This window comes from Grammomys surdaster, unplaced genomic scaffold, assembly GCF_004785775.1.
Source record: "Grammomys surdaster isolate TR1022 unplaced genomic scaffold, NIH_TR_1.0 243, whole genome shotgun sequence".
NCBI classification, from domain to species: Eukaryota; Metazoa; Chordata; class Mammalia; order Rodentia; family Muridae; genus Grammomys; species Grammomys surdaster.
The window spans coordinates 2,746,582-2,757,975 of record NW_021604688.1 but is presented as its reverse complement, the minus strand read 5'-3'; the positions used below and the strand labels follow the sequence as shown (position 1 = coordinate 2,757,975).

The 11,394-nt window shown below is 38.0% G+C and overlaps 1 protein-coding gene across 1 annotated transcript in view; it reads left to right on the top strand.

Annotated features, from left to right (window-relative positions):
- The window catches only part of Ccdc178 (coiled-coil domain containing 178), a 298,089-nt gene that overhangs the window by 252,863 nt on the left and 33,832 nt on the right, over nt 1-11,394 (top strand). The window lies entirely within an intron of this gene.

The window sequence follows — 11,394 nt, the reverse complement described above, 5'->3', positions numbered from 1 at the left end:
CCTGTCTCCTCCCTGAGTGCAGATGCTGTAACACCCACCTGTCTCCTCCCTGAGTGCAGATGCTGTAACACCCACCTGTCTCCTCCCTGAGTGCAGATGCTGTAACACCCACCTGTCTCCTCCCTGAGTACAGATGCTGTAACACCCACCTGTCTCCTCCCTGAGTACGGATGCTGTAGCACCCACCTGTCTCCTCCCCGAGTACAGATGCTGTATCATTCACCTGTCTCCTCCCCGAGTACGGATGCTATAGCACCCACCTGTCTCCTCCCTGAGTACAGATGCTGTATCACTCACCTGTTTCCTCCCTGAGTACAGATGCTGTATCACTCACCTGCCTCCTCCCTAAGTACAGATGCTGAAACACCCAACTGTCTCCTCCATAAGTACAGACACACTAGGACACACCCGTCTCCTCCCTCAATACAGATGCTGTAACACCCACCTGCTTAAAGTTCCTGGTACTGTTCTTTCCTCTTAAAGGTGGACTATACATTGAACCTTGGAACAAACAGACTCTTATTTCTTTAATAAAATAAAAACTATGTATAATAAATGCATGTCTATATTTGCACCGAGGAATAAACAACAATGTTAGCTATTTGATACAAGACTTGGTAGCATCTATCACAGATAATGCTTTTCCTTGCTGTGCTTTCAGGGTATATATGTTAACAGAGGCCCAAAAAAATAATTTTGAGATGTATTGGACTCTGTACATTTAAAATAGTAGAGTAGTTCTTACTTCATTTCTGTAGAGACAAGCTACAGATGTGAAAGTGCATTTAGGATATATACAGCTCATTCTTGACATAAGCTATGTAATATTAACACCAGATTATGGAACAGGTTTGAAAATAAAGAAATATCTCATTAATTGTGAGATTCACTTATCGTACATACAAAGCTTTGTAAGAAAAAATCAGTATTAACAGAATTTTGTGTATCTGTCATTCCTGCCTTGCCAAAAAAAAAATCTGTGGAGTAGTTTGTAATTGCCATTGTTTGGGTTATTACATAAAAAAAATAGTGTTTATGTGATTTGCCTGAGAGCTGCACATCACAGCTCTCTGCTGAATTAAAATTGCGTGCACATATCTTTGCTTATCAGTTTTATTTATCTGTCAGAGATTGATAAAGGCAGTATGCTTCAGTGTGTGTAAAAGCTTTTAACGAGAAGGTTGGAATTATAACCATAATTTTAATAGTCTACTGAAAATAAATAAATACCTATATCTTTCTATTGCCTATCATCTATCTAAATCTAAATGTATTCATATCATCTTATCTGCTACTCAGATTATTTTTCTGTTGTGTAGTAACATACTGGCTTTTCCCAAGTGTCCTTGATACCTTTTCAAGCCTTTCAATGTTATATTTACTGATTCCTTAAGGTATGAATATAGTAGGTAGCATGTTTTCTTTATCAAATATATAGAGTCTATAGATGCTTCTGCAATGGGACTAAATGTCTCACTGTGTTTGTAAATAAAAAATATAATTAGATGATCTGAAATATTTAATGTTTGAATTTAATTTTCTCCAGTGTAAATATCCTTTATAACATTTCCACTCAGACCAACAAGTTTATACCTACAAAGTTCCCAGCTACATAATGGACATATTGAACTTTCAAACCTTCTGGTTAACAGTGGTGTGAGGGTCCATGCATACAGGTGTATCCTTCAGTAAGCTTCTAGCTCTTAACAAGTGCCTCTGATTACTGCTGAAGGTAACCTCTCCCATTTCTACTCCAGTGCCCTTTTTATAGACTTGCAATTCATTGGGACACTTTTTAGATTCAAAGAAGAAAATGAAAGAAAATGTAAACCATTGTACCCTTTCCCAGCTACCTATGAACAGTCTTGTGTTATCAAAACCCCAGACAAGATCTGCACACTGGTTACAGTTGATGCGTGTTTCTTACTTATGATAATCAGACAAAGACCATAGCTTGCATCAGAGTTTCTGAGACTGTGGGCCAAAACTCCACATGGGGTTTAAAAACAGTTGTAGTAACTTAAAAATTCTGACAACAGTAGAATGCCTTTGAATGTACAAGGATAACTATTAATTCTGATCAGAAGCATAAGGAGCTGGAGATGTCTCTGTAGCCTTGGTGCTGAAAGCACAACACATGTGCTTTGCATTATGCATGCCATCACACGATGCCTACGCATCTGCATGAAACAGCTGAGTCTGATCCAGGATTATTGTATGGTAGGAACTGTACCATTTCTGCCATACAAAGAAAATTCTCTGTTCTTATAGCATGTTAATGGTTTAATTATGGAAGACAAAAATGTTAATATATTTCAACAGTCATTCCTAAGCACTACTAGTATCAAATTTTAATAATGTATCTTCTAATAATATTGGATTAAAACAAGAACATCCTTCTCATTAACTGCTTTTGCTGTTATTGAGTGTTAAAGACCATATATATGAAACAATTGTTCCAAAATAATAATTTTAGATCAATAAATGTTTGTTTTCTGTACCTTTTTATACATCTGTATAACTTGGGTCAAGGTTCTTGGGCAATGGGTCATGGGTGGTTTAAGATGCCCTGCTTTTATATTACAACCGATTCTGGCATACATTCTGTAGGTTAAAACAAACACATAACAATATCCAGGCACCTTCGCCAAATCATACAAGTGTTTTACTGCCTGAAATGTCCTCTGAACTCTATCAGTTTACCCCCAGGAGGTGAATTTTAATTTAGGAGTCTTTTCCTATCTCTCCATTTTCCTTACGTGCTGCGTTAAGGAGAGCTGCTGAGTGACTTGGTTTACTTTCCTCTTTCAAGTGTGTATCTAACAGACTTCTGATATTGTAGATGGATGTTCTGTGTTCTTCTTGTCCACCACCTTGTTCTTACAAACCTTTTCTTTCACAAAAAAGTGTGAGTATGGTACTGCATAATACATTTCTTCTATGGTCATATTTATCAACTATATTTTCATTAGACCAGTTATTGACAAATCATTATTCACTAAAACAGATCAAAGGCTGACCTTGACTTTTGCCCTGCCAGTTAGAATGAATTCTGTAATGTAGGATTTTATGATTAATTTTTTTCTTTTTGTTTTTGGGGTGTGTGTGTTTATTTGCTTAAATGTGTGTGTGTGTGTGTGTGTGTGTGTGTGTGTTTTGTGAGTTTGAATGAGTGTGTATATATGTGTGTTTATTTACGTGTGCATGTGTTTGTATATGTGTATGTATGTATGTTTGTGTGTGTTTTGTGTGAGTGTCTGTGTGTGTAAGTATGCATGTGTGTTTGTGTATGTGTGAGTGTGTATTTGTGTAAGTATGTGTATGTTTGTATGAGCAAGTGTTTTCAGTATTGACTTGTCTTTGTTTTTTTCTGGAAATGTGATCATAGTTCATTGTTTAGATAACTCACATATGGTATTTGTATTTTAATTGAAAAGTCTCTTGTTATGTCTGATTCTTGAAAGCAGTAGTTCATTACAAGGACACTTCTCATTTCCTTAAAATGTCCCCTTTTCCCAGTATTCTTAAATTGCAAAAACCAGTTAAATTATGTGCTTTGGGGAGTTAATTTTTGGAACCATATGTCTCTAAAAAATATGTAATTTTATCTAAAGCATTGTTGCAATGTCATTTACGTTCCATAATTCACAGACAATGTAAAAAAATTTCTAAAGAAAGCATACTAGCCAGTTGTTGTCTGAACATGGTAACATACAATTCATGTACAGGATTACACAGGTTTACGTTTATAGTGATGAATTTTAGTATCTAAACTCAACTTTTGCCTTTTAAAACTAGGACATTCAAAATTATAAGTTAGCCTTTCATTTCATCAAATAAATTACAAAATTTCTATTCAAGAACTATATTAATAATATGACTTGTAATAGAGATAAATATCTTTAAAAAATTTCTGAACCATCTAAAAGTATTAATTCTTTCTCTAACAATATAAAATCATTAAGGCAATTCGGGAGAGATTTTTATTGTAGGTAAGATCATATTGCACAGAAACATGATAAAAAATCTTTTTGTACAAAAACCAGTCTCAGTTGATAAGTCAGCAGATGGTCATGTGTAATAGGATGCTGTTTTGAAAGCCAGATTATAATAGATTCTCCAAAGTAAATGACTTCAAGCCACAGATGACGGTGGGTGTCTCCTCACAGAAAAGTCAGCTTTACTAATGGTTGTATTTTGTTAATGAAATGATTTGGTTCATGATTAGTTATATAAGTAATGCGTAGATAAGCATGGGCCTGAATCACCTCTGTACATACAGAGATTGGCTCTGCATATTTGAATGAATTCTCAGAGTTGGCCACAGCGTTCCTGCAGCTCTGCCATTAGGTTTCACATTAATGCCGTATTATGTAACAACCAAGTTGCTGTGCAAAGCATTATTTCTCAATTTTAAAACATTTTGTAATACTATACTATACATAGTATTTGAAAGTTTAGCATACTTCTTTTAATTTAAAGGCTAGTAAGCATTAGGCTGTAGCCAGACCTCAGTCAGTTGTTCATAATTCCAGTAATATGAGCTGAATAGAGAGATGGCTCAGCAGTTTAGAGCACTGACTGTTCTCCCAGAGGTCCTGAGTTCAATTCCCTGAAACAACAAGTGGCTCACAACCATCTATAATGGGATCAGATGCCCTCTTCTGGAGTGTCTGAAGACAGCTACAGTGTACTTACATACATAATTCCAGTAGTGTACAACTACATTGTTTCAAATTTTTCACCATTTCAGCAACTGTTTTTTGTTGTTGGTTTTTGGCTGCAGGGTTAGTTTTGGAGCTTGTTGTTGATGATTATGATGAGAATAATGATGATGGTGATGGCAACGGTGATGGTAATGATGACGTTCTTCCTTGATAAGATATGCTGACATTTTTCAAAAATCTTCAGAAACTGTGTCATGTCATTTTACATCACACCAACCAGTCTACTGAAAACCCTGATGATGAACCTCAAGGCTCCGGATCCTGTAGATCAGTGTGGCTCTATTTCTAGAAAAAAAAAAAAACAGGATGATGGTGATACAGACTTATCTGAGAACAGCACTCAGAGAATTCTGATCTAGAACCCATACAAAGTCTTTGGCTTCTGCACAGAATCTCTAGTTGGTCTCCACAGTCTTTGTGAACCTAATCACGAATCTGCACAGCTTCCTGGATATTTGCCCATCCTGTGAGTTCAGAGCATATTAGGGTTATTATGGTTACAATGTAACACCACAACCTAAAGCACCTAAGGAAGGCAGGGTTTGTTTGGCTTACACTTCTTAATTATCATTGAAGGTAGTCAGGACAGAAACTCAAGCAGGGCAGGAACCTGGAGGCAGATGATGTGAAGGCCATAGAGGTTGCTGCTTTTACTGACTTGCTCCCCAAGACTTGCTCAGCCTGGTCTCTAATGAAACCCAGGACCACCAGCCCAGAATGACATCAGTTATTAACTAAGAAACTACTCTATAGGCTTGCCTATAGTCCGGTTTTATTGCAGCATTTTTTTCATCTGAGGCTCCCTCCTCTCCAATGACTAGCTTGTGTCAAGCTAACATAAAACTAGACAGCACAACTGACCCTTTGACAATTTGACACATAAATATATCCTGAGCCACAACCTTTCCTTTCTTATTCACCCACAAGATCTCACATTAATAGGAACATCACAATATAAAATAATCCAAATTTGAAAAGTTCTAGAATCCTTAAAAATGCCTAGAAATTCTCTTTAAATACCTAGCCTCTCTTAAATTTCAAAAGAGTTTGGATTTTAAAACTCAAAGTATTTCAACTGTGGACTCCTATCAAATCAAAAATAAATTCAAGGAGAAATTCTCACTTCAAGGGGGAAGAAGCAGACAAAGCCACAATCTCAACAAAGCTACACCAACTGTAAACAGTATAAACAACTCAATGTCTAATTATCTGGGATTCCCTCTCCATCTTCTAGGATCCTCCTAGGGGCTTTGGTCACTTCTCCAGCTCTTCCCCCTGCAGCACACACAGCTTTTATTCTAGGATCCAGATGGTTCCAGTCCACCACTACTGCCATTCTTGGTGGCCATTCTATGGAGGTGGAATCTCCAAAACACTGCCGTCTTCTACAGCTGGGCTGCACTTTCACCAGTAGCCTCTCCTAGTCTCTCCTTATGATACAAAGCCTCAACTCTTCTCCATGACCCTTCAATCGTGGGACTTCCACTGAGGTGCCAAGCCTCAGCTGTTCTCCATGACCTCTTCATGCCTTCAAAACCACTACCTTCTGAGTGACTCAGAGTAGCAAATTCAGCTGCCTGCACAAGATACTCTGCCAACACAACTGACCATTTGTCAACTTGACACATAAACACATCACATGCCACAACCTTTCCTTTCCTTGCTAATTTCTCAGCTCCAGCTGAACAGCTTTAATTGTCCCAGTAAAGCAAAGGTTTTACTTCAGTGGTTCTGGTCTCTTGTTAAACATAACTGACTCTTCAGCCCCAGCTAACTAGAACCACATATTCACTACACAAATGGCCCAGCAGAGTCTTTGCTTCCCTTTGAAACATCAGAAGCCAGGCCTCCATTTTCTGCACTGCTGTCTACATTTTTATCTTCCAAGTCACTACAGAATAGCCCACTGAGTTCTCAACAATCAATGGCTTTTCTAGCCCAAAGTTCCAAAGTCCTTCCACAGTCTTCTCCAAAACGTTGTCAGAACTGTTCCCAGCAATTCCACGCAATCCTAGTACCAATATGTCATAGTTTGTGTTACTACTGATGTAATACAATACCGTGATCAAAGCAAACTTGAGAGGAAATGGCTAATTTTGCTTAACACTTCCACAGCACTGATCATCACTGGAGGAAGTCAAGACAGAAATTCAAGCAGGGCAGGATCCTAGAGGCAAGAGCTGTCTAGGTTCAGGGGCTAGAGGTTAAAATATAATTACACCATAATTCCCTTCTCTTTCCCCCCTCCAAACCAGCTCATATGCTCATATGCTCCTCCCCTCTCTCCTTGAAATGTACAATCCCTTTGTTCACTAATTGCTGTTGCATGCACACACACACACACACGAATACATATATACACATATTCATGTTCACAAGTATAATATGCTCAGTTCATAAAAAGTAACTTGTATGAATAATTTCAGGGCTGACCATTTGACACAGGACAACCAATTGGTGTGCTCCTTCTAAGGAAGGCCACCTCTTCTACTTCCATCTTTCCTCAGTTGCCTATAGCTATTGTGTAGGGTCAAGGCCTTGTGGGCTTTTCTTCATCCAGTTTGACATATTCACTGCTGTTGTCATGGTTAGGAGTCATGCTGGTGAGACTTTATGAATATGAATTCTGATGCTACTAGGATACCCGATCTCACAACAAACTCCTTCATCCTCTGGCTTTTACAAACATTCTGCCTCTTCTCTTCACAATCTTCCCTAAGCCTTAGGTGCAGGAGTTGTATTGTAGATGGACCCACCAGTACTAAGCTCTATAACTTTGCATTTTGATTGGCTTTGGTTTTCTGTAATGGTCTCTGTCTATGCCACAGGGGGGAAAACTTTTCTTCATAAACTTTCAATTCTTTCTTCTTTTTACCGAAAACTGGTAGTTATAGATTTTCCTCAAACTTCAAAAATGCTGAGGTACAATTCTTTGTGTGTTGATCCTTAATGACCTTCTCTATTCAAGGAACTTCAAACTGTTCTCTCATACTGACACACTTAAGGTTTTTGTATTATTTTCATGCAAGAACACAGAAAAATGAATAGAAATAGACCAGTGTTTGGCTGTGGATCTCTGCATCTGTTTCACTCAGCTGCTGGGTAAGGCCTCTCAAAGGACAGTTATGGTAGATTCCTGTCTGCAAGCATAACAGAATATCATTAATAGTCTCAGGGATTGGTGCTTGCCCATGGGATGGGTCTCAAGTTGGACTGGTTATTAATTGGCTATTCCTTCCCATCTCTGCTCCATGTTTGTCCCTGCATTACTCTTAGACAGGGCAAATTTTGGGCTGGGGACTCTAATGTAAGAGTTGGGGAAAAGACTAAAAGCCCTGAAGAGGACAGGGACTCCACAGGAAGACCAACAAAGTCAACTAATCAGGACCCTTGACACCTCTCAAAGACTTCACCACCAACCAAAGAACATACACTAGCTGGACCAAGGCCCCCAGCATATAGTCTATCTTGTCTGGCTGCAGTGGAAGAGGATGCACCTAACCCTGCAGAGACTTGATGTACCAAAGTGGAGGTGGTTACCCAGGTGGGGTTCTACCCTCTTAGAGGAAAAAGGGAGGGTGAGGGGAGAAGGACTCCAGGTGATGGACACTGGGGTGGGGGCAGAATTTGAGATGTAAATAAATAACTAAATTAATTTTGTAATTTTAATAATAATAGAAAAATAGACCATATCCAGCTGTTTCTGTGCACTCAGCTTGTAGGGTGAGAAGCATTACCCTTCAGCCATTTTGTTAGCACAAGCCAAGAAGTTCCCACTTGTGCAAGCTGCCTTCAGATTAAAGAACTTTGAAACTCAGCTTCTTTCTTCTTTCTGGCTACTTTAATATTAATTCATCATTCCTTGTGACAGGCAGCTTGTACTTGTGGATCTGTTTCCAGTATCCTGGCATCTCATGGGAAAATAAGTTCTTCTGAGTGCTAAGCTAGCTTCCAAATAATCACATCCTCTACACAGAAAGTACACTCCAAAAGAGAATAGGAAAGGCAAAGCCATGTTTCAGCATGTGCTCCAACTATGAGAAATTTGTTATTGTTTTGTGATATCAGGGATCAAAAGCAGGGCTGTATGCCTGCTAGTCACATCACCTACTACCATGCCCTTCAGTGCTATATCTGATGCTGCATGATCCCACTAAAAGAGATCTTTAAGTCTCAATAACTTAAGAATCATTATTTCAGGCTTATTACCATGAACATTCATTTTTCTGACTGTGTACAATCTAGTCTCTATTTAAACGGTAAATTTCCACTTATATTACAATAATTTAGTTGAACATCATATAAGTATACAATTCCTTGGAAACGTGATGTGTATGTAAAGTTTATAATTCATTTCCTACTAACATCCTACAGATGTAAACAAGTACTCATTACACAGTGCAACTTATTTTTCAAGACATTCTGTGGCTCAGATCTGCAGCACTTTGGTTGCTTGTAGAAAACATCATGACAGATTCTCTTAGCCAGAATCTACGACTACATGTCAAAGGCAAAAAGCAGGAAGTGATTTGATTCCATTGATGATGTCAACAGAGCTTGGAATATGAGCTTTAAGTTAGAAGTAGGTAACCTCTTAAAAATACCGATTTTTGCACTGTGTAAAGATACCTCCTGCAGACAGCAATAACCTGTGGTCTACTGACAGGAAGAAATGAAGACAAAAGATTTGTTTAAGGAAAAAATTGTTAAATCACTTCAGAGCCTAGATCCTAAGTGATATATAGATAGGTTTTGATGAACAAGCTATATTTATTTATTATACAATATGGCTACTTTATTGAAAATGTCTAGCTTATCTTTTGGGCTATTGAGTCAGAATATACAGAACTACACATCAGTATGCTTTAGTTAGGTATAATAATTAATGATGAGTTATTCTACAAGATAATTTCCTGATAATTTTAGTTTATAACCAAGTAAGGAATTTTCCACTCTTCTCTCCATCTTTGCACTTCCAAATAAGCTACCCTGTCTATCAGATCAAGTGTTATGTTTTAGTTTATAACCAAGTAAGGAATTTTCCACTCTTCTCTCCATCTTTGCACTTCCAAATAAGCTACCCTGTCTATCAGATCAAGTGTTATGTTATAAAGTTTACAACACATGTGCTAAGAAATAATTCTTGTTTGACAATGGTGGCGTCTGCCTTTAATATAGCACTTGGGATGCAGAGGCAGGCAGGTCTCTGAACTCAAGGCCAGACGAGTCTATAGAGTGGGTTCCAAGACAGCCAGGGATACACAGAGAAATCCTGTTTAGAAAAACAATAATAATAATAATAATAACCAGGACCTTTGTCATCATTTCTTGATACTGAAGTCCAGTAAATTATCCTGAAAGATTCTGTAGCCTTGTCCAGTTTCGGACCCAAAGTAATTTGTAAATTAAATACAGTCTCTTATGTACATTATTGTCAGTACAAATTGACGAGTTGCTAAAGTCAAGATATAGGTCCATGGCTAATTTTGACACACTATTAGATAATTCCAAGACTCACATCCTCCTCCTGTCCTTGGCACAGCTGGGATAATCTTAATGTGACCACTCCTGTACTTGTGTGTATATCAAAGGAAAACTAAATTTTCCAAATCAGTAATGAGTGTATCAACATATAGTTCACCACCTGCCATTAATTATCAGACTTGGCTTATGTTACAAACAAGCAATTTAAAAAAAAATCACCAAACTTTTGTTTCAAAGTAATTGTAATCTTTTATTTGCTGACTTTACTTTTAAAATCTAAATTATCCAAAATTTCTCTAAATTTATTTTGGATTAAGTAATTCATCATCAGCCAAATAGAGATGTGTTTTTAAAGATATTTTTGTATTAAATTAGTGCAGAGTAGTGGCTTCGGTTTTGGCATGTGAACTAAGCCAAACTCTGTGTGTGTGTTTATGAGTGTGTGTGTGTGTGTGTGTGTGTGAGTGAGTGTGTTTGTGAGTGTGTGTGTTTGTGAGTGTGTGTGTGTGTGTTTGTGAGTGTGTGTGTGTGTGTGTTGTAGCAAAGCCTAATGAGGTTATTGAGAATAAAAACTCACACACAACATCAGGCATTTACAAATCACTTTCTCAAAAGAAAATTTTAGTGAACTATACACAACAAAGATTTCTGAAATTCATGAAACAAATGTTTTACAGACGGTTTCATAACTGTACCTTTGACCCCCTGGCAGTCATACCTTAACATTTTTATTGTAGGTGTGACAGGATGTTTTATATAAATTCCCACTTTGTTATAGTTTTGTTTCTTCCCACTTTGCAACACATGCTAAGTGCTTCTTCATGCTACCATACCCCAAATGAGTTTTCAGTGGCAGTATATATTATGTGACTATCTGGGTTCTTTGTAAATGTAGTTTATTGTTAATTTTGATAAATTTATCCTGATTCAATATAGACTTACCATAGTAAGAATGCTGCCTGAAAGAAAAAGCTGCTTTTCTATGCAAAACTTCCACTTTTCTCATTTTCGCTGTCGATGATTTTTATATTTTTATGTTAAACTCCCCTGTGTGATAGAACCCAAAGGGAGACTCCCTTCCTCCTCACCTCTCCCTCCCTCCCTCCGGCGGGCCGGCCGGCCCGGGGGCGGGGGCCGCCGGGGCAGCCGCGGAGGCGGCCGACGGCCGGGCCCACGCCGGGGG